Consider the following 25153-nt stretch of genomic DNA (forward strand, 5'->3'; position numbering starts at 1 on the left):
AGAACTATAAGGTCTAAACATGCACAATGACGTCATCACTGCAGCACGTGCTTACTCTAGCTTTCCCGATGCATGTTTAAACTTGTTCGAATTTACCGCCACCACATTCCTTTACACCGACTTACTCTTAAGAAAACGGACAAGTCTAAACATGCATTTTGACGTCATCACTGCAGCACGTGCTTACTCTAGCTCCCCCGATGCATGATTAAACTTGTTCGAATTTACCGCCACCACATTTCAACTAAAGAGTGTAGCACCGAGGTAAGCGATGTAAGATAGCGGTAACTGTGTTGAATAAAGATGGCTGTTTGTCAAAAAGAATTTTTCAAATTATCCGCTACTACATAGAGTGCGGCACTGCGCTCTCTTGATTAAAGATGGCGGATGACAGCTGTCAAAAAAGCACGTAGGTTTGTAAAGTACGTGGAATTTACTACCACTACAAAGAGGGCAGCACGGTGCTCTCTAGATTAAAGATGGCGGATGACAGCTGTTAGGAAAAAGCATCTAGATTTTAAATTGCTCGCTACTACGATAAAGATAGCAGCACGGTGTTCTGTAGTTTAAAGATGGCTGCTTGTCAAAAAAGAATGTTTTCAAATTATCCGCTACCACATTTCAACTAAAGAGTACGGCACTGAGGTTTGCGGTGCAAGATGGCGGATGGCAGCTTGTCAAATAGATTTTTTTTCAAATAGTCCGCCTCAAAGGTAAGTAGCTAAAGAGGGCAGCACTAAGGTTAGCAATGCAAGATTGTGGATGACAGCTGTGACGTAAAAATTACCCGCAAGATAGCAGCACGATGCTCTTTTCATTAAAGATGGCAGCTTTTCAAATAGAATTTTTCAAATTAACCGCCTCAAAGGTAAGTAGCTAAAGAGGGCAGCACTGCTCTCTCTGGATTAAAGATGGCTGCTTGTCAAAAAGGATTTTTCAAATTATCCGCCACCACAAAGAGGGCAGCACGGTGCTCTCTTGTTTAAAGATGGTGGATGACAGCTGAAGAGCACGTAGAATTTGTTTCCAAACAAGAGCACGTGGAATTTGCCGCCACCACATTTCAACTAAAGAGTGCAGCACTGTTCTCTCTGGATTAAAGATGGCGGTTGACAGCTGTCAGAAAAGCACATGGGTTTGTTTCCAAACAAGAGCGCGTAGAATTTGCCGCCACCCCATTTCAAATGTAAGTAGCTAAAGAGGGCAGCACGGTGCTCTCTGGATTAAAGATGGCGGATGATAGCTGTCAAAAAAGCGCATAGGTTCTGTTTCCAAACAAGAGAATGTAGAATTTTTCAAATTGCCGCCACCACATTTCAAAGGTATCTAGCTAAAGAGTGCCGCACTGAGGTTTGTGATGCAAGATGGCGGATGACAGCTGTCAGAAAAAAGCACGTGAGTTTGTTTCCAAACAAGAGTACGTGGAATTTCCCGCCACCACAAAGAGGGCAGCACTGTGCTCAAAGATGGCTGCTGTCACGTGGAATTGTCTACCACCACATTTCAAAGGTATCTAGCTAAGGAGGGCAGCACGGTGCTCTCTATATTAAAGATGGCTGCTGTCAAAATGCATTTTTCAAATTATCCGCCACCACATTTCAAAGGTAGGTAGCTAAAGAGGGCAGCACTGTGCTCTATAGATTGAAGATGGCGGATGACAGCTGTCAAAAAAACACGTGGATTCGTTTACCGATTCAAATCTCGCGCTAGTGAGGTTAAGTTGGTAGCACTGAGGTTTAGGCCCGTTAAGATGGCAGCACTGCGGATGACAGGTGACGAATTTGCAGCTACTGCGATAAAGAGTGCAGCACGGTGCTCTGTAGTTTAAGGATGGCGGATGACAACTGTCAAAAACACGTGGATTTGTTTACAAATTCAAATCTCGCGCTAGTGAGGTTAAGTTGGTACTACTGAGGTTTAGGTCCATCTAGATTGCAGCAGTGAGGTTAGCGATGCGTTTGTGTCTGTCAAAAAGCACGTGGCTGTCAAAAAACACGTAGATTTGTTTACCGATTCAAATCTCGCGCTAGTTAGGTTAAGTTGGTACCACTGAGGTTTAGGCCCGTCAAGATGGCAGCAGTGAGGTTAGCGATGCGTTGTTGTCGATGACAGCTGTCAAAAAGCACGTGGCTTTGTTTACAAATTCAAATTTCCCGCCAAAATTCAAATTTCCCGCGGGAGGTGGAGGCCTCTCCCGAGAGCCAGAGGTGGAGGTGGCGGCCGAATCCCTGTATTATACTACTGCCGCCTGTGCGAGGTATTGGTTATCCTCCCCAGTTGTATCCCCCGATCCAGAGTCTGAAACTCCAAGACACTGCCCTTGAGGCGGTAGAGGTGGTATTCTTCGCTGAGTCCGAGGGAAAAACCGGCCCTGGAGAGTAAATAGATAAAGAAGAAGAAGAAGAAGAAGAAGAAGTTGGAATTCAAAAGAACAAATGAGGGAAAATATTCGTTCATAGGAAGAGGAATTAGGAATTGGAATAATTTATCAAGGGAAATATTTGGTAAATTTCTAACTTTTTTGAAATCATTTAAGATCAGGGTAGGTAAAGAACTGTTAGGGAATCTGCCACCTGGCTGACAGTGCTAAATGCAGATGAATGGTGATTGAATTATGTCGTCTTGTAACTGATCTCCCTTTAATTTTTAAAGTATGGCGTTTAGGGCTGGGAGTGTCTGAGAACATGTTCACCTCGCCTGGTGCAGCCCTTGAAAGGCAGACCGTCCAACGAGGGTGGGCGTCGTCTGCCGTGTATGGAAACTATGTGTTATTGTAGTGGGGAATGGTGTTGTATGTGAGGGTGTGAGTTGTAGGAACGTTAGGGACACTACAAATACCTAATCTCCGAGCCAGGGGAAATAACCATTTAAAGTCAAAATCTCCGACCCGACCGGGAATCGAACCCGCGGCCTTCTGAACCGAAGGCGACTACGCTGACCATTCAGCCAAGGAACCGAAAATTTTCAATCTAATAATATGGTATAATATCAAAATCTGAGGTCGTGAATAAAAAGTATTTTCTGTTACAATTTGTTGTACGTCGTTCCGATACATCTAGGTCTTGTGGTGGAGTAAAAAAAAGGGCTAGGAGTGGAAAGGAAGCGGCCGCGGCCTCGTGTGAAAATGAGGGAAACCACGGTAAACCATCTTCATGGCTGCCGACAGTGAGGTTCGAACCCACTACATCTCGAATGCAAGCTCACAGATGCGCGACTAGGTCGGTTATTTTCTGTTCAGTTCGATCTTAAATTCACCTTCGTGTAGAATGTTACCATTCCGTTGCGGAGTTGAGCAGCTGAGGCTGAGGCTGTTGTGCTTGGTTCTCCCTCCCTATAACAGTCCCAGACGATTCGTCTTCATTAACATAAAGCCGAGACGAGGCCAAAAGGTTAGTAAAAAAAAAAAAAAAAAAAGAGCAGAATGACATCTAGAAGTCTCCATGACCTTGATATACACCACCCTCTGCGTGGAGGGAGGAAATTTCCAGTGGCAGCCAATGCACTGTTCGACGGTGAACTAGATGTAGAGTTCTGCAGGCCGTGCTAGCTGAGTGACACCAAGCCTGTAGTGGTTCGAATCTCGATCTTTCAAGGGGTATTTTAAATGGAAAGTCACGACTGATGATTTGGTTCTCACTTATTGTGCGTTCGCCGGTCCCACAGTGTAGGGGTAGCGTGCCTGCCTCTTGCCCGGAGGCCCTGGGTTTGATTCCTGCCCAGGTAAGGGATTTTTACTTGCATTTGAGGGCTGCTTCGAGGTCCACTCAGCCTACTTCATTACAGGTTAGGAATTACCTGACGGTGAGGTGGCGGCCCCGGTGAAAACGGCTAAGAATAACGGCCGAGAGGATTCATCGTGCTGCTCACCTCATAATCTGCAGTCCTTCGGGCTGAGCAGCGGACGCTATGTTTTTCTTTTTTTTGTACCTTCCGTGGCTAATGGGTTAATATGAAGTCGCTAAAATCTCAAATGTTATTGGTTTTCCGTTCTACTAACTGCTTTGACGCTTTTCCGAGAAGTCGAACTGAGGAATTTTGTTCTTTTACGTGCCGGTAAATCCACCGACACGAGGCTGACGTATTTGAGGACCACCGGACTGAGTCGGGATCGAACCCGTCAACTTGAGCTCAGAGGACGAGCGCTCTACCGACTGAGCTACTCAACCCGGCACTCTGCGCTGGTGCGGCCTGCCACCCCATGTGTGTGGGGGTGGTAGGATAATTCAAGGTTTCCCCTGCCTGTCATAACAGGCAACTAAAAGGGGAACAGCGGCTTTCAACTTGGGAGCGTGGTTTGGTGACTGCGGTTCCCCTAGCTGAGTCTGGCATTGCTTCCGCTTACTAGTGCCTGCCTCCTCACTTTTCGACGTCCCGGCCACCAATAACAACCATACCATGGACTCCCAATGATAAGGCCGTGAAGTACCTGGGAGTATTCCTCTACTAAACAGGAGATCTTCCCTCAAACTTGAATGTCGATTACTTCTCTACACACCGAGCTCGACGGATGTAGTCGCTTAAGTGCGGCCAGTATCCGGTATGCGGAAGACAGTGGGTTCGAACCCCACTGTCGGCAGTCCTGAAGATGGTTTTCCGTGGTTTCCCATTTTCACACCAGGAAAATGCTGGGTCTGGACCTCAAGTAAGGCCACGGCCGCTTCCTTCCAACTCCTAGCCCTATCCCATCGTCGCCATAAGACCTGAGTCGGTGCTACGCAAAAAAAAAAAAAAAAAAAAAAAAAAAGTAGACTCCCTCACGATATTTTACTTTCGCCAAGAGAAGAATTTGAAGATGATCAGTGAGTGTTCCGTGCAAAAAATATACAAATTTTCACTCGTGTGCTATTGCTCAGTGCTTCTCTTAATCAACTGCCAATTAATTCTCAATAAAGTATCCAATATAACAAGTAGGCTATTACAGAAAAAAAAAGTTAACTAGAAACTGAAAATCACTTTGTTTGTGTGAACAATTGCTTTTTTTTAATGGGTGTGTATCTTTTCAAGCATTTTTATTACAAAACTGTGCTCGCTAGTATAGTTACAGAAGGGCCTATACGAGATCGACTTCAAATCACGTTATTAGTAAGTGATAATTTTTGCCTTGTATTATTATGTACTGTCCGCCTCTGTGGTGTAGTGGTTAGTGTGATTAGCTGCCACCCCCAGAGAGCCGGGTTCGATTCCCGGCTCTGCCACGAAAATTTGAAAATTGGTACGAGGGCTGGAACGGGGTCCATTCAGCCTCTGGAGGTGAACTGAGTAGAGGTGTGTACGATTTTCAACTCAGTCATCCTGGAAGTGGTTTTCCGCGGTTTCCCCACTTTTCCCCCAGGAAAATGCCGGGATGGTACCTAACTTAAGGCCACGGCCGCTTCGTTCCCTCTTCCTTGTCTATCCCTTCCAATCATTCCATCCCCCCACCAGGCCCCTGTTCAGCATAGCAGGTGAGGCAGCCTGGGTGAGGTACTGGCCCTCCTCCCCAGTTGTATCCCCGATCCAAAGTCTAAAGCTCCAGGACACTGCCCCTGAGGCGGTAGAGGTGTAATCCCTCGCTGAGTCCGAGGGGAAAACCAACCCTGGAGGGTAAACAGATTAAGGAAGAAAGAAAGAAAGAAAGAAAGAAAGAAAGAAAGAACACAGAACAGTGTTCGAGCGAAAAGTAAATGTTTATAACTTTTGAAAAAATGCCTATTTTTATTTTTCTACGTTTTCCCTGAAGAGATTTCTATCTTAAAATGCGATTGTATGGTGAAATAAAACTTAATTTACAACTATTAATGTATTCTAACTGAAGAATATTTGCAGTTTCAAATAATGGACCGGACTAGTCTTTCTCATTACAATACACAGTTTATTTTTAGAACTCGTATTACACAACCGTTGAAAACATAATTTTTGACAGTTATTAGTAAAATTCGACATGCATGTATTCTACTTGCGTATACATAAAAAATAAGGCAGAGAAAACAAACAAAACAGAAGAACAAAACATTAAGAGCGTGAGATATTGGGTCGGGGATACAATTGGGGAGGATGACCGGTACCTCGCCAAGGTGGCCTCACCTGCTATGCTGAACAGGAGCCTTGGTGGGGGATGGGAAGATTGGAAGGGATAGACAAGGAAGAGGAAAGGAAGCGGCCGTGGCCGTAAGTTAGGTACCATCCCGACATTGCCTGGAGAAGTGGGAAACCACGAAAAACCACTTCCAGGATGGCTGAGGTGAGAATCGAACCCACCTCTACTCAGCTGACCTCCCGAGGCTGAGTGGACCCCGTTCCAGCCCTCATACAACTTTTCAAATTTCGTGGCAGAGCCGGGAATCGAATCCGGGCCTCCGGGGTGGTAGCTAATCACACTAACCACTACACCAAAGAGGCGGACGTTCTGTGTTCTACCATGCTTTTCTAGTATAGGAAGTCTCCCTCGGGCCTCCTAGGCCGGAGAAAACTTTTACTGATCGCCTGGAGCAAACTTCGGTTTTTTCTGGAAAAGCGTATAAAAACATAAAAATCAATACCCCCCCAAACCTCATGGCACTACAGAGCCTACCAAGCGGTCGCTGCTCAGCCCGAAGGCCTGCAGATTATGAGGTGACGTGTGGTTAGCACGTCGAATCCTCTCGGCCGTTATTCTTGCCTTTCTAGAGCAGGGGCGCTATCTCACCGTCAGATAGCTGCTCAATTCTAATCACGTAGGCTGAGTAGACCTCGAACCAGCCCTCAGGTCCAGGTAAAATTCCCTGACCTGGCCGGGAATCGAACCCGGGGCCTCCGGGTAAGAGGCAGGCACGCTACACCTACACCACGGGGCAGGCTAAAAATCAACACCCTGACCTTAAAAGCAAATCAGGGCCATTATACCATCGATTTTCCTTCATTTTAGGACAAAGAGAACCAGTCACAAGTAGGAAGAACTGAGTTACAAGTAAACATTTGTTGCCCAGTGTCATCGACAAAATATCGAATTTGTTTCGTATAGGCAGTTCAGCCATTCTGCGCGTAATTAAGAAAACGTTGATCTACTTTACGGAGATTTCTTTTTTCAATACGGGATACGGGAAACGAGAGTTTCGCATATAAGGCTAAAACGCGGAAGAAGCCGTGAAACACGGGAGATCTGGCAACGCTATATATAAACTAACTGGTCCATAAAGTTTACTGCTACTGCTGCTGCTGCTATCGTGCCTTCACCTGCTCTCGGTCTTCACCGCCGGAACTTTGCTCTGAAGAGCTCATCAAGGCGCCAGTAAATCAACTGCCACTGCTCTTAGTTGTTGATCGTTCAAACGCGGAATATTAGACAGTTAAATAAATGTACAGCCCTATGTAAACCTGGTAATTGTTCCCTTCATCTAGTTTTAAAATTAAACGCGAAAAAGAAAAACCCATTTACATATAGACTGTGGAGGTTCTTGGATTACCGAGCGAGTTGGCCGTGCGGTTAGAGGCGCGCGGCTGTGAGCTTGCATCCGGGAGATAGTGGGTTCGAATCCCACTGTCGGCAGGCCTGAAAATGGTTTTCCGTGGTTTCCCATTTTCACACCAGGGAAATGCTAGGGCTGTACCTTAATTAAGGCCACGGCCGCTTCCTTCCAACTCCTAGACCTTTGCTATCCCATCATCGCCATAAGACCTATCTGTGTCAGTGCGACGTAAAGCCACTAGCAAAAAAAGAAGTCCTTGGATGAAGGAAGGAGGGTAACCTTGGCCGCCCTTGTCCCCGGGAATTAACCCGGTTTTCACTTCTGGTGTAGATTTAAGGCCCATTCTACACGAGATGTTTACTTGCCGCTGTGTGTCCGCTAGTAAACCGAGCATTCAAACATACCCTAGTTAAAAGAATGGATAACTTTCCTTTTCGTCTACACGGGCGTTTACGTGGCGGGCTTCGATAATTTTTAAACAGCCACAGGCGATGGCAACGCCTTCGGAGACGTTGCAGCTGCTGGGATAGGAGCGCGAACCTTTCAACACCAGGAAGTACAGGCTGTTGAACAGGTTACGTGCCAGATGCGACCAGGCCATTATCGTGCCAATAGCGACCGAGTAGATAAGCATCGTGCCGCATGCGACCCATCAATCACTTACAATCGATATGCATTAAGGGCTGTCACCAAGTGGCAGATTGCTTATAAGTAACTAACTTGATCTTTTCTAAAATAAAGGTCTGACCACGTGGTTAGCAGGTTCGAGTGCCGTTGGTCGAAAGGAAAATATAATAATGTTGCTGGCTTTACGTCCCAGTAACTATTTTTATGGTTTAAGGAGACGCCGAGGTGCCGGAATTTAGTCCCGCAGGACTTATTTTACGTGCCAGTAAATCCACCGACACAAAGCCGACGTATGTGAGCACGTTCAAATACCACCGGACTGAGCCAGGATCGAACCTGCCAAGTTGGAGTCGGAAGACCAGCATCTCAACCATCTGAGCCGTCTGAGCCACTTAGCCTGGTTGAAAAATGAATTCACCATCAGAATGTTGGCCGGCAGGGTAGGAAAATTGATGGTAGACAGTTTCTATTCACTAGATTGCATGCCAAAAGCCTGGATTCAAATCCAAACCTTTTCGCAGTGTTCAAATGGAGTGAGGGGAAATGATGTTCATGGTGATTCGGCCGTCGGATGGCGACTTAAAGCATTGAGCAGACCCCTTGGTATTATTCGAGAGGAGTAGGCTACGTGCCGAAACCGGGTTTTATCTCTCCCTGCTTCATTATCATAATCCCACATCCAGACGCGCAGGCCGCCCACGGGAGTCAGGTAGAAAGACCTGCACCAGGCAAGCCGAACACGTCCTCGGACACTCCTGGTACTAATAGGACCGCGCTCGATAGCTGCAGTCGCGTAAGTGCGGCCAGTATCCAGTATTCGGGAGATAGTGGGTTCGAACCCCACTGTCGGCAGCCCTCAAGATGATTTTCCGTGGTTTCCCATTTTCACACCAGGCAAATGCTGGGGCTGTACCTTAATTAAGGCCACGGACGTTTCCTTCTCACTCCTAGCCCTCTCCTGTCCCTTCGTCGCCATAACACCTATCTGTGTCGGTGCGACGTAAAGCAACTAGCAAAGAAAGAAGAAAAGGTACTAATAGGACACGATAAGTAAGTAGGCCTAAGTCGTAAATAATTTCAGAGAATTGGGGTCTTTTTTTTTGCTAGTGGCATTACGTCGCACCGACAAAGACAGGTCTTAAGCCGACGATGGGATAGGAATGGGAAGGAAGCGGTCCTGGTCTTATTATTATTACACTTGTTCAATGAAGTATATTCAGTACATTTGTTAATTTTAAATATGATAAAAATGGATTAATCGAAACTTTTGAATAAACTTTACGAGATATGTCTTTAATCACTCAAGCTTTAGAGGAGAAATGGATCAGAATTTTCAATTTCCTGAAAGATGTGTTGTTCAATACTCAAAATATCCCCAGAATTGTATAATACGTATTGTGTTTGCCTAAAACATCAGCACAGTAGGGGATAGCAGGGTAAAATGATCCCCCGAGGTAAACCAATCATAGTTAATATCTGTCTGATTGGTGGTGCTATCGTGTGGAGAATTTGAAGGTTAATTCTTTAGTTGAGGTCACGTTTGTGTTCTGAGTTACAGTACCGCACATTCGCTGTATTGTACAGTAGTTTTGAAAAGTTTATGCATGAAAACGTTGTTTCAAGTCATATTGATCTAAGGTATATAACAGAATTTATTCACGAGTATATAAGTGTCTTAAGTATTAAATGCAGATGCTTGCTGACGCTTCATTTCGTCCACACTTGATGGTATTTAGACGTTGCATTGGGTTTTCTGTGATAGGAGCAAATGGGGTGAAACGGTGACTGAAAGGGGTCATTATACCCCAAGGGAATCATAATGCCCCCATATTATTATTATTATTATTATTATTATTATTATTATTATTATTATTATTATTATTATTATTATTATTATTGTTGTTGTTGTTATAGTAGAGTCCCAGTACAGAGCGTCATGGTGCAGCGCTCAAGCTGCTTCGCCTCTCACAAAGACGGGCCGGGTTCGATTCATGATTAATGCATTTGAGAGTTTGTATGTGAAATATCACGTCTGGTAGTTCGGCAAGGCCTGTGTCACCAACTCTGTTGAGGCAACTGACCTTCTAGATCACGATTCTACCCAACCAGGATCGAGCGAAACATCTAGACCTAAAGTAAAGTTGTTGCAGTTTTGACCACTAGCCCCTATAAAATTTTCTTAGTGGAGGAAAAAAGAAAGACGGATGAGAAGGAGAAAAAGCAGCTTGAGAGAAAACAAAGAAGAGGAACAAAAGTGATGAATCAGTTACGACAAGAAATGGTAGGAAGAAGAAACAGTCAGAGAGTTCCAATCCAGAGGATGACAATGATAATCCAGAATGCATTTGTTACTATAATACCTTTTTACTTTCTATGCGTGGCGAAGGTTGGATTATGTGTCAAATCTGAAAACCGTGAGCTCGGGAACAATGTGCTGGAATGGATGATGATGATGATGATTTAATTTCCGATAGGCCTAAAAGAAAAGGATTCCCACTAATCCGTACGAAGTTAAATGTGTAAATTGATCCTTCTGCTTGTATTATTTAATGTGTTTTTGAAAACAATATTCTAACATTTTATTTTTGCAGTTTGTAACTAATAAATAAATGGATATATCAATTTCTGAATTATTTAATTTTATGTATAGTTTTATGTTCCTCTGTAGTTTCCACATATTTAATAAATTATTCCAAACATATGGAAAAGAGTATAAATTGTATAAATCTTAACGCAGGAAAGGGAATATATTGCCCCAGAATTCGGGGCAAAATGATCCTCTGAACTAAATTTATACATGGGTATATTCTGTGCTGTATTTACGTTATAACATTCCACTACTACTACTACTAAAACGTTTTTCCTCCGTCCCTGAAGGGGACGGCGGGCCTCCTAGACGGTAACGCCGCCTCTCAGGCCAGGGAGATTTGCTACGGTGATGGAGATGTTCGGAGAATGTGAGGGGTTGGCCATGGCCTATACTAGGAACTGTCCCGGTATTCACCTTAGTGCAGGAGAATGAAATACCACGGAAAACTGTTCTCAGGACAGCCGACGGTGGGGACCAGACCCTCTCCGTCTCCCGAATGCAGACACGTAGAGCCAAGACCATCCGTCCGCTGCTCGGTTGGCTGGTCATAGTGCAGAACTGTCAGACCACGGACCGGCTGTGGTCACCTGTAGGCCGGAGCCCATTCTGCATCCGCCGACCTTATAACATTTAAGAAAAAAATCTCAATAATATATAATATGTGCATCTAAACATATGTGTAACTGTGTGTAAAATACGGAGATTTTCATGCGTTATATGCATACATTTACCTTAGAGGGATCATTCTTATATATAGAAAGAGTCCTCTCCCTTTTGAAGAATTTTGAGAGAATATGAAGAGGCAGTATGATCGCAGAAAGCATGAAATCTTCGCTAAAATTTAAATGTAATTGCCACTACAGCTGCAGTGACTTTCGTGAACTAAAAAAGAAGTGATGAAATCCTCCATCCTCAGAAAAATATATAGTACAAGATACACGAAGGAGGCCATGGCTGCACCATCTTCAACTAGCGCCTAACGAGTCACATTTCTAAGGCAAGGGAGGTGAAGCTTTACTAAAAAGTCAAAGTTGGCCTCGTTTTCTCTCTCACAAATATGGTAGCTCTACACCTAAAAACGTTGTTAAATCACGTGAATGTATAGTAAATCTGTTCCATTAACTAATAACAACAAAATTCAACCATTAATGACGGATCATTACGAGCCTCCGTGGCTCAGGCGGCAGCGCGCCGGCCTCTCACGGCAGGGGTTCCGTGGTTCAAATCCCGGTCACTCCATGTGTGATTTGTGCTGGACAAAGCGGAGGCGGGACAGGTTTTTCTCTGAGTACTCCGGTTTTCCCCTGTCACATTTCATTCCAGTAACCCTCTTCAATATAACTTCATCTGTCATTTATTAATCATTGCCCCAGAGGAGTGCGACAGGCTTCGGCAGCCGACACAATTCCTATCCTCGCCGCAAGATGGGGCCTTCATTCATTCCATTCCTGATCCGGTCGAATGACTGGAAACAGGCTGTGGATTTTCAATAACGGATCATTCTACAGAAGTCGAAATTGAGACGACCGATCACACGTTTTCTCACAGAGCAGTAAATTCTGTCATTTTACAGAAATATATCTGTGATAACTTTATTAATCACTTAAACATGTTATATCCATCTGAATGGACAGAAGTCTTAGTTACCGTATATGTTTAAATGTATACAATATTATGTAAATTCTATAAATTCTATGTTAATGTTACAATGTAAATACTATGTTAACGTTATTGAAGTATGTACCACCAATTGCCAAAATACAAATCTACCTCTAGAACGGACTCTAAGACTAACGTCAAACAGGAGGCATACAAAACAAATACAAATAAATACATATATTGTATATAAAATATGTAAAATATCTAAATAATATGTAAATAATATGTACTGTATATAAAAGATTTCAATAAACGGGGGATAGCGGGGGGAAACTATGGTAGGATGCGGTGCGGGTGTCTCCTTGGGGTGCCCCCTGGTGATCTGGCGACCTCTGCGCCAAAAACCAATAATATACAAACATACAAATTCACATGAAAATCAAATCAAAATTCAATTCAATCAAAGGCCTAAGAGGTGCCATTCCTGCCCGTTCAGTTCAGTCAGACTCATGGAGAGGAACGTGTCAGGCATTTGTGTGATCTACTTAACATTTCAAGAATGAAGGAAAATAATTAGAGCTTGCAGACAGAAAATAAAACCCGGATAACCTATCCCTTTCGTCAGCATTGTAGTATCCAGAGCAGATTGTGAAGGATTCAGCTCAATGAATGACATTGTGACTCCCATTAGACATAGTAAAACACGCACAAGACTTAATGTTTATTAATCTTATGGAACCTAACACCCCAGGAGTTTGATCCACTGCCACACGCGAAGGCGTTCAGCAGATGCTCCCAACTCCCGGACAACAGAACCAGTGACCTACCTGGAAAACGCTGAAGCGTTACGTGAATACCGGTAATTCATATTTTCCAACTAAAGCTCTACTGATGGTCGGTAGTGTAGTTGTCAAAATTAATTTTTAGCGTAATTTACTTCTTGGAATTAAATTGTACTCGTTACATTCTAGAAATCGGATGGAAGCAAAATCGTGAAAAAATATGTGTTGGTGAAGGTAACTTTCTCACTCCTACTACTGTAGAACCAGCAGCTGGATGAGGTACTTGTTTACCCCTCCCGTACTTTCCGCGACATCGGAACCCTGATATATCCATCATTGCTCGGGATGTTCTCAGCATTAAATACAGGTATTCCTTCAAGTTCGGAGCCTCGGTTAGGCGGCAGCGCGCCGGCCTCTCACCGCTGGATACCGTGGCTCAAATCCCGGTTACTCCATGTGAGATTTGTGCTGGACGAAGTGGAGGCGGAACAGGTTTTTCTCCGGGTACGCCGGTTTTCCCTGTCATCTTTCATTCCAGAAACACTCTCTACAATCATTTCATTTCCTCTGTCAGTCATTAATCATTGTCAGAGGAGTGCAACAGGCCTCGGCAGCCGGCACAATTTCTATTCTCGCCGCAAGATTGGGGCTTCATTCATCCCATCCCTGATCCGGTCATTGACTGGAAAACAGGTTGTAGGTTTTCATTTTCATTCCTTCAAGTTCCTCTGTAGCGTCTTTTCAAGAGGTTGAGACTTATCAATGAAAATTTTAAAATTACTTTATTTTTTAAATTAAACGGTATGTGATTTGAAACGAAATGCTAAAAGTCAGTAAGTAAAATACAAACTATGGAAAGAAAATAATTTTGAAAGTGCCGAGGTATCATGTTTAGTCCCAATTAGTGATGACGCTTGAATGGTCAGCGTACTGCCCTTCGGTTCGGAAGTCCCCCGGTTCTATTCCAGGCTGGGTCGAGGATTTTAACTGCGTATGATTTATTCTTCAGCGGACACTGGATGTGTATGCTCGCCTTAATACATTTCTCTTCATATACACACATCATAACCACCACAAAAAAAAAAAAAATGAAATGTCGTATGGCTTTTAGTGCCGGGATATCCCAGGACGGGTTCCGCTCGCCAGGTGCAGGACTTTCTATTTGACTCCCGCAGGCGACCTGCGCGTCGTGATGAGGATGAAATGATGATGAGGACAACATATACACCCAGCCCCCATGCCACTGGAATTAACCAATTAAGGTTAAAATCCCCGACCCGGCCGGGAATCGAACCCGGGAATATGAATATAACGTGTGTTATACGCCGAGACACATATTTTCCCTCGTTTGTCGTTGATGCACGTACACTCAGTATGCGAGGGAAACTATACAACTTCAGCGACGGTAAGATACCAGTTAAATTTTGCTGATTATTTTAGATTAGGCTTTTTAAGTAAAAAACAAAAAAGGTAGTCCCAGGGTTTGTTTGCGAAAACTATGACTGTACTATCACGAAGCGTCACTGGATGAAACTGTAAGTTAAGTTATGATGGTGTCGTCACTGCCGTGGATATCAGTTTGGAAGTATGTGCGAGCGTGTAGTTGAAAATATTCTTGAAAGATCTTTCTCAGGTAGACCTTTCCCCGAAAAAGACAGCCTTACAAAATGGTTATGTTGACTTTAGAGAGAGTGGGGCTACGATTGTTTATATTTAAAAACAAACTATTTTGGAGCTGGGGTAATGAATATGTTCACCGCACGCCACTGTTCGGCAGTAAAACTAGGCCAAATCCACCACAAGTACCGACACCAGTAAAATGGGAAGATGAGTGATGATAGCCACTCAGTGCCTCTGTGCTAAAAGTATTGAAGTAATATGTTTTTCTTCGCAGACTTTGGTATCAGTCCAGTCCCATGCCAAAACTAAATGTCAGAAGTTTCCTTAAGAAAATTCCATTCTATCTCAAACTCTTGACCAGAGAGAGGGCGTAACCCTCTAGGTGGTTCGCCCCACCCCTTCAGAGTGGTGAATGAAAGCATTTATAGATAGATATCTCAAATCTTAAGTCTACCGCACAGGGATCAGACCCGTGGTGCTTTATGGAACTGAATGCTGGTCTGCAAAATCAAAACATGACCAGGCCCTTCATGCAATAGAAATAATACCAATATACCGTGCATGAAACCGTATAGTGACCTGCACGTCTGTAAGAATGGGGCCCTACCTGTGATGAAATATAATGCTGAAGACGGCACACACACATCGAGCCGTCGCCTGAACCAAAGGCCAGCATGTGGTGGTCAAATGGCTTGACTCGACTAGACCATATCAGGAACGATGTCGTCTGGAAGAAGTTCAAGGTTGCCCCAATCACAGAGAAAATGCGTGAATCACGCCTGCGATGGTACGGGCATGTACTCCGTAGCAGCGAAACCTCAGTTGTAATGACTGCCCTTCAACTGAACCTGGAGGGTCGCCGACCTCTGGGGCGACATCAAACACGCTAGTTGGACAGACATGCGGCTCACCAAACTCAGCCCCCAGGACGCTATGGAACAGCCGAAATGGAGGAAACATTGCAACAAGGCAGATCCCACATAAGTGGAAAAACACGTAAAGAAGATGAGTGGTTCCTTAAGACTGGCGTTCTGAGAAGTAATTATAATTTTACTGATTACTTCTTGAAAAAGTGCCGGTAATTTGTAATTGTAACCTAATTGAGCAAAATATTTCTCATGTAACTGCAATACAGCCAAGTTCGGTTTTTCTTGTACTTCTCCCATCAATCTGTATTAAGATGAAAACCAGTTCTCAAACTAGAGGCTTATCTTTTGTAGTAGTTTTATGGCGGCGATTATTATTATTATTATTATTATTATTATTATTATTATTATTATTATTATTATTATTAAATACATCGCAACTGGGAAATATTCCGGTGGCAATGGTCACTTACAGTAATATAATAATAAAGTAAAGTAAAAACATAATTACCCAACAACAACAACTACTACTACTACTACCACCACCACCACCACTACTACTACTAATACTACTACTGAACATGTCCTCGGACACTCCTGGCACTAAAAACCATACGCCATTTCATTTTACTACAACAACAACAACAACAACAACAAGAGAACAACAAGCAATTCCATCGAAAGAAAATATTAAAAGAAATACTGTTAATTTAACATTTAAATCCAGCATCATCATGTACAAATTCACACTCAGTTTAAGTGTTTCCAGTGCTTAACATTACGGCTCACAATACTATAGGCTGAGCTTACTACTAGCCTTTTTTTTTAACTTGCTTTACGTCGCACTGACACAGATAGGTCTTATGGCGACGATGGGACAGGAATGGGCTAGGAGTGGGAAGGAAGCGGCCGTGGTCTTAATTAAGGTACAGCCCCAGCATTTGCCTGGTGTGAAAATTGGAAACCACGGAAAACCAGGGCTGCCGACAGTGGGGTTCGAACCCACTCTCTCCCGGATACTGGACACTGGCCGCACTTAACACTAGAACGGCCGACACTCTGACACTCCTAAAACGGCCGCTGTGTTGAAATTTAGTGTTTGGAAAGATTATACGGCATATCTTAATAGCACAATTTCTCAGGAAATATTTCCAAACTATGCCATCACTATGCTTTATTTACTGTTATTATACAACAATATAACAATATAGAACTTAACATTATTGGTATGAATTAAATCCTTTCATCCTACAGGGTAGGCCTACAAGTCTTTCTTGCTGTGATTAGCTACTTGACATTACAATTCACGCACACAAACTCTTTCTTGACCTTGTCTGTGCATTTTCTGCACACAGCTTTGTTACACAATGAGCACACATCCATTGTTTTGTTGCCATTACAACGTGCTATCTGACACTGACGCATTTTCATTGTAGTAGGTTCTTCCTTGCTGCCTCGTGACATTTCTGGATCATGGCTTGCTGCCTTTTGTGGTTTCTTCCTTACTATGAGTCTCTTAGTTCCTGAGCCAACTGAAGCAAAAATGTTCTTCGACTAATTTTATTTCCAGTGACACCTGTATAGAGTACTCGGGCATTTATCCCTGCAAAATCTAGCATATTGTGGAAAATCTGAACCGGCCAACATCGGGATGGTGCTTTTGTTGTGTAAAAGCGTGCCGTTTGATCTACTACGCCCACTCCGTATTTTGTTGCATTGTAATACTTATTTGTTTCAGGCAACTTCTTTTGGTGACTGCTGTCTACACTTACATTTGGATGCACCGTACTCAAAAGGATAACATTCTTTCATTTCTTCCCTTGATACACAGTGAGTGTAGTGTCACCACGCTTCAACACTAAGGTGCTATATAAATCTGCATTCGAATTTCGCACTGCCTCAGGAACTTCTCGCCGCGATTTATTCACTGTACCCACAATACATGTTCTCCTCTCTTTCAGTTTTTCCGCAAGAAAAAACTTTCAGTTGTTACAATTCTTCCCTTGTCCATGAATGGAGCAACAAGACGTAGAACTACATTCTCAGATAATGTCTGGCCAACTGGTCGTAATTCGTCCTTTCCGAAGTAAGGAAACGCATTCAAGATATATTTCGAATTTACATCCACGTTGACCCAGAATTTGATGCCAAACTTGTCAGGTTTGTTTCCCATGAATTGGGTGAATCTACATCTGCTTTTAGTAGGAAATAGTTGTTCATCAATGCACATGTTTGCATCTGGCTTGTAGCATAGTTGACAGTTATCTATGAACTTATTCCAGACCTCTGACATAAGCGCAAATTTATCATTGACCTTGTAGATTTCATGTCAAAACGCAGGTAACGCATAATACTTTTGAACTCCTGCCGTGATATTGTCTCACTAAAGAAAGCTGGGCCCTAGTCTTTCGACCAAAGAAAGTCGACAGATTTTCCCTTCACACCATATACACCACGAGCGTAAAGTAATGCAATAAATGCATCCAACTCTTCCAGTGAAATGGTCCAGATATTCTCTTGAAGTCTCCTCCTAGCCTCTGTCTCAGTACATTTTTTTATATGACGAAGAATTGATTCGTCAGTCAACAGCCGAAAAGCACTCGCTACATTATCAAAAACACTGCGTTTAGCAAATGCAGTAGGACCACTAGCTTCACGTAAGATATTCTGCCCAGTACGTTTTGATGTTGAAGAAGCACCAACTTCAATAACATCCCATGGTAAACCATCACGAGCAATCAACTGATTGTTGACATTGTTCACAGGGAGTGTACTACTAGCTTCAGGAAGAGCTGACAATTGCTGAAGTGCACTTTCAACTGGAAAAAGGGAAAGAACTATTCTAGCAATTTGATAATTCCCCCATATTACTGAAAATAAGGTTATATAACTAATAGAACAACGAAAGCCGTATATGAAACCCTACAACTAGAACAAAATAATCATATAAGTGCGCTAACAATAAATCACGTCATATTACATCATGATTTTTACTAACCTGATTTTCCTGTATATTCATTCATGACATCATCACTATCCGCACTTTCACTCTCGGAATCACTGTGAACTGTACGTGGAATGTATTCCAGATCATCACTGTCTGCTGACTTATCGGATTCTTCAGGACCAGATTCATTTTCTGCAATATTTTGCAGTCTACGGAGTATCTCCTGCTCACTGAACCCACATGAACGGCGAGACATACTACTCCCAGTACACAACCACCAGTGCGCGAAAAGAATGGGTTGGATGTGTTTATCTTGAGCAGGATCAAGACCATTGTCGTAACGGACTTATTTATTTGTACAGTTCTAACAAAGTGCAGTGCTCCATTATTGTGTATAAATCTGTATTATTCTATAACAATATCGTAGCTCAAACACGAATCCATCGATCTATAAAACATTAACATTTTATAATAATATAATAATATTTAATTTGTAAAAAGATCTCTTTGTATTGAATAGGTGGATATAAAAAATAATAACACTTGTAACATACTTTGTATTTACGTACATTTCAATACGGACCTAACATGAGAATGTAATACTATAAAATATTCCCGGTCAGTTTGACCGCTCCGGCCGTTCTAGGTAGGTCGATGATTTTTACGCCACTGCTTGAAGTTTTCAGTCTAAATAAAACGTCAACGAGAAGAACAGCTCACCACATGAGCATTTCATAAACCTCTGGTCATAGGAATAAAAATTGCGGACATGGCAAAGTATTAAAGGTCTCCATCGGTCAAATTGACCGCTGCGGCCGTTCTAGTGTTAAGCGACTGCAGCTATCGAGCTCGATCTTACTACTAGCTTAACATTACAAGTGATAATAAAGCGTCCCGACGCCTAACGGCACAAAGGGAAAGAAGAAGGAGAAGAAGAAGTGATAATAAAGTAAAGTTAAAACATAATGACCTTACAACAACAACAACAACAACAACAATAACAACTACAAGAGTACAACAAGCAATTCCATGGAAAGAAAATATTACAAGAAATACTACTAGTTTAACATTCTAAATCCCTCATCAGTATATACAGATTCACTCACAACTTAAGTATTTCCAGTGCTTAACATTACGGTTACGGCTTAAAATATTTTATTGAGAAATGCATTTATTTCTGCTCTCTTATTTGGAGGCTGCCAAAAAGACGAAGCTTACATAAAAAATTGATTAATAATTACAAGGGCCGTTTAAAATGTGTCTATAAATTATAGGTATACTATAGTAAAGCCTAAATAATAAAAAAAATGTATCAGTCAATAGTGTTGAAGTCCGATTCAAGATGGCGACTACTGTGTGTGAGTCTATGATATCCGTGGTGGATAATGGTGTAAGATGCAGTGAAAAATGTGGCAAATGCAGAAGAGTAGTTAAAAATGGGATTCTGTGTCGTAAGTGTGATGAATGGCACCATTTTCGTTGTGCAAATGTTGTAAATAGGTCTGATATTGAAGAAAGTGTGTGGCTGTGTCCCGAGTGTAAACAAACTGATAGTGAGGTAGAACAACAAGAAAGAGAGACTTACGAATCTATGCTTAAGATTTTAGGAGTGCTACAAGAAGACTTATGTGCTCTGAAACTTGAAAATGAAAGCTTAACGGACAGAATAAAGAAACTGGAAGATAAAGAAGACAGTGGAGAAGAAAGATCGCCGTGGACGGAAAGTGACGCGTAGCCATTTTAGGCCTAATGTTAAACATATGGGAGAAACTACGTACAACTTAAAACCAGGAAAAAACTCTTTGCAGTGCCAAAATAGATTTCAGTCATTGCAACAAGTTCCAGAAGAAGACACATCAAGTTTTACGAATAATTTTAAATCCAGTGGAGGTAACCTACAGAAGAAGAAAACCAACCGGAAGTCAAGATCGCCAAAAATTCATCTCTACGCAGACAGTCAAGTGCGGGGTATGGCAGAAGGCATCAAGGATGAGCTGCATAATCCAGAAACTGAGGTTTTAGGACTAATAAAACCAGGTGCCAAAACTGAAGACGTCCTTTCAAGTTGTGATCCTGTGTTAGAGAAGGACGACTACGTGGTGATTGTGAGTGGTACAAATGACATTGCTGCAAATGAAGGCGAGGAACTAATTACGACCCTCAGAGGTAAGATTTCGAAATTACCTGACTCAAAATAATTGTAGTTAATGTGCCACCCAGGTATGACCTTATAGAAGACTCGTGTGTGTACAAAGCTGTACATGATGTAAATATAAAATCAAGAGATTAAGTAAGAGTTTTAGAAATGTCTATGTAGTAGATACTTTAGGTCTTGGCAGGCAAATGTTCACTAGGCATGAGTTACATCTGAATGGTAATGGAAAAGCAACTCTCTGTAGACAAATTGATACAATTATCAACAGAGATTTGCAAACTAATATGCACTTAAGAAAACCCATACCACTAAATTGGCATATACAGGGAAACTTGCCAGAAAACCCAGATCATTAAATCAAGTTTTATCTACAAAGATCTGGGTTCCAAGGACGTTCTCAATTCATGAGACAAATGTTACCCAATTACAACAGTCAAGTTTTAGGGAGGAAGGGGGTCTGAGATTGCTCTTGATAAACTGTCAGAGTGTAGTAAATAAACAAATAAAATTTAGTACATTGATGGAATCTTATGAGACTGATGTGGTGATAGGAGTAGAATCATGGTTGAGAGAAGGGGTGGGTAATATAGAAGTATTTCCAGAAGGGTATACAGTCTATCGTAGAGACCGAGGAGATAAAAAGGGTGGAGGGGGGTTTATTCTGGTGAAGGAAATGGTTTACCGATGAAAGGGATGAAATATTAGGGATAAAATTAGTTTGTGATAATATGAAGAAGGTGGGAATTATAGGAACATATAGGCCTGGAAGAGAGGAAAGAGACATGGAAATATTTGAGAAAATAATAGATTATACTCATTAAAATAATAATGATATGGTAATAATTGGGGGAGATCTAAACTTGCCTGAAGTTGAATGGAATGGAGCTGCAAGTGAAGCCCATGAACAGAAACTGGCAAATAAGTTAATTTGGGAGGGAGGATGTACACAAGTAGTACAAGAACCGACTCATCTCAACAACTTGCTAGATGTATTCTTGGTTAAACCATGGGAAATTGTTGATAAAACTGAGGTAATTGAAGGAATAGGTGATCATAAGGCTGTAATAATGGATGTAGAACTTGTACCAAAAATGCTTAATAAGAGGGTCACTCAAGACAAGAAATTATACAGAAAAACTAAAGTTGATAAATTTGGGACTTACCTTAAATCACAATTCAGTTGTTGGATAAGTGAAGGGAGTAATGTGGATACACTTTGGGCTAAATTTAAAGGAATCATTTGGGAAGGAGAGTTGTACCTGTTAAGAAGGGTAAAATGACCTCAGACCCTGTTTATTATACAAGGGAAATAAGAACATTAAAAAGAAAATGTAGAATAGTAAACAGGAAAATCAAAGAGGGTAGGGAGAATAGAGAAACTAGAAAACAGCTAATGAGGGAACTGAATAGAGTGAAAAAGGAAGCAAAAGAGAAATATATGAATGGCATACTTCAAGAGGGTAATGACCACAAAGGGAAATGGAAAAAGATGTATTCATATATTAGGAATGAAAAAGGAAAAGGAATCCAAATTCCTACAATGGTGGGAGAAGGGGGTGAACGCTATTCAACAGATACTGAGAAAGCAAATCTATTTAGTAGGGAATTCAGAGATTCAGTAGAAGATTGTCAGGAGTTGGAAACAGTAACAGAAGATAGAGAGGGAGAGACACACAGGGAAACAAGAAGCTTCTCATTCACAAATGAAGATATTTTCAGAGAAATCCAACTGCTTCAGCAAGGAAAAGCAGCAGGAAGTGATCAAATTACTGGGGAGGTATTAAAGACAATGGGGTGGTACACAGTGCCTTATTTGAATTTTCTCTTTGACTATGTCATAAATAATGGTGTAATACCAAAGGAATGGAAGGAATCTATAATAATACCAATTTATAAAGGAAAGGGTGATAAAAGGAAACCAGAGAACTACAGACCAATCAGCCTGACCAGTATAGTTTGTAAAATACTGGAGAGTTTAATAGCAAAGTACATCAGAGGGATATGTGATGATAAAAAGTGGTTCATGAGGAGCCAGTATGGATTTAGAAAGAAATTTTCTTGTGAGGCACAACTGGTGGGATTTCAGCAGGACATATCAGGTCAGTTGGATTCAGGAGGCCAGTTAGATTGCATAGCCATAGATCTTTCCAAAGCTTTTGATAGAGTGGAACATGGAATATTATTAAAGAAATTGGAGGGAATAGGATTGGACTTAAGGGTTATACGTTGGATAAAAACATTTCTAAATTCAAGGGTTCAGAAAGTCAAAGTAAGAAATAATATATCACAGGAAGAGAAAGTTTGGAAGGGAATCGCACAGGGTAGTATAATCGGTCCGTTACTTTTCTTAATATACACAAATGATTTAGGGAACAATATAACATCAAAAATAAGATTGTATGCAGATGATATCATTGTTTATAGGGAAATAAATAACATTGAGGATTGTTCAGAACTACAAAGGAACCTTGAAAGTATCCAACAGTGGGTTGAAGAAAATAATATGAAGGTTAATGGAGGCAAATCAACTGTTACAACATTTACAAACAGGAGCTTTAAAACTGAATTTGAATATACTTTGGATGAGGTAGTTATCCCAAAAGATGGCAAGTGCAAATACTTAGGTGTGAGATTTGAAAGTAATTTGCACTGGAAGGGTCATGTTGATGACATTGTTGGGAAAGCATACAGATTGTTACATGTCATAATGAGGCTACTTAAAGGATGCAACAAAGAATTAAAAGAAAAAATGACTTAATTATGGTTCATCTTTTCTTGGAATATGCTCCAAACTAGAACTAGAACATTTATTGAACATAACAGGCGACTTCGCCCCTATACATGTTCACATACAGAGTAAAATAAATAATAGAGAATAATAATAATAATAATAATAATAATAATAATAATAATAATAATAAAAATAATAATAATGGACAACTCATATATCCCCTGGGCATGCCATGAGGTTCGTTGGGCACTCCAGAAACGTATCAGTCATCCTCAGAACCTCGTGCCATGCCCCTCATTCCGTTGAATTAAAACCCCAGAATCCAGAGAGATATAATGATAAAGATAATAATAATAAGAAGAATATAAATATGATAGTATTATTCCTAGCAGTCATTAGCTGTAGCAGTCACTTACTCAATGTTCAAACATGCTCATCAAGTGTCCTTATTGCGCTCTGTACTTGCGTCACATTATTGTTCCTGACCTACACCTAATCAATACTCCAACAACAACACTCAGCATTTCAGCACTTGCATTCCAACCAACTCTAACACAAACAGAAAGACCTTGCCTTCATGCAATCCCATATCATTACCCAACTCCACATACTTAACTAAGTACTCGACTCCTATATTCTCTAACCCATTAGAATTTTATCATACTATCCCCTTCCCTTATATACACAACTATTCCACCCCCTACTCCCTTGTCCACCCTCTAACTCACCCTCCTCCATTTTATTCTCGCAGGCCTTTTTTGTCGCACATAAATACCTGTTCAATTCACCCCCTTTTTCCCACTGTTTAATAATCCATCTCAGGATTGCTTTCTCATCCCCTCTCCCCAATATTTTCCGATGCTTGGCACTCAATAATCCATGTCTTATCTCCCTCGTTACCTTACAGTCTCTTAGCAAGTGAAATTCATCATTCACATCTCCACAAAGTATACACCTTGTCTTATCCCACCCCTGCAGCCACCCTGTATTCCTTTGCAATCCTAACAGCCACCACATCATCCCATACCATTTTGACCTATCAACGTATTTCATATTCAACCCTGCTATCTCCTCTATTTTCGTCAAAACAGTCAGCGAGTTTCTCAGTCTGCTTTCCCCCAATAATTTCTGCCTATGGATATCTCTAATTCTCCTTTCCAGTATCTTCATCCCTCTCACTTCTGTCTTCGACCAGTCCTCCCCCACAGGTGTCCTAATCCTATCCTCTCCAAACATCCCTTTATTTTTTCTAGCCATCCACCCCTATACATGCTCCTACATTGCTGTTCATACGCTGCCTGTAATACCCTCCCACCTTCCTGTCTTTTTAAATTCATCCAGTATCTAACTATTATTTTCACACCCTCTGATTCCAAATCCTCCCCACACATTAATTCCGCCCCTACATTTGCTGTGCACCTCGGTAAGCCCATTACTAACTTAGCAAAACTACTAACAATCCTTCTTAGTTCCTCTCTTTTCTCATCCAGCCCCCAAACTTCTGCGCTGTATAATACCCTCCCAAAAATTACCGACCTTAACACTAGCCTCAGTGTTTTATAACTGATACCCGGGTATTTGGCTAGCAAATTTCTGACTGAGGCTAGGGCTGCCAATCCTCTATTTTTCACCCTTTTAATCTGGTCATTCCACGTTCCTTTATCATTAAAAATAACTCCTAGATATACCAACTTCCTTACCTGTTCCAATCTTTCTCCCTGAATTACCCATTTACCTTCTATCTTTCTTCTTTTGTCTACCTGGACTACTAATATTTTAGACTTATTTCCATTAATTCTCAATCCCCATTTC

This window comes from Anabrus simplex, chromosome 7 (assembly GCF_040414725.1).
Source record: "Anabrus simplex isolate iqAnaSimp1 chromosome 7, ASM4041472v1, whole genome shotgun sequence".
Classification (NCBI taxonomy): domain Eukaryota; kingdom Metazoa; phylum Arthropoda; class Insecta; order Orthoptera; family Tettigoniidae; genus Anabrus; species Anabrus simplex.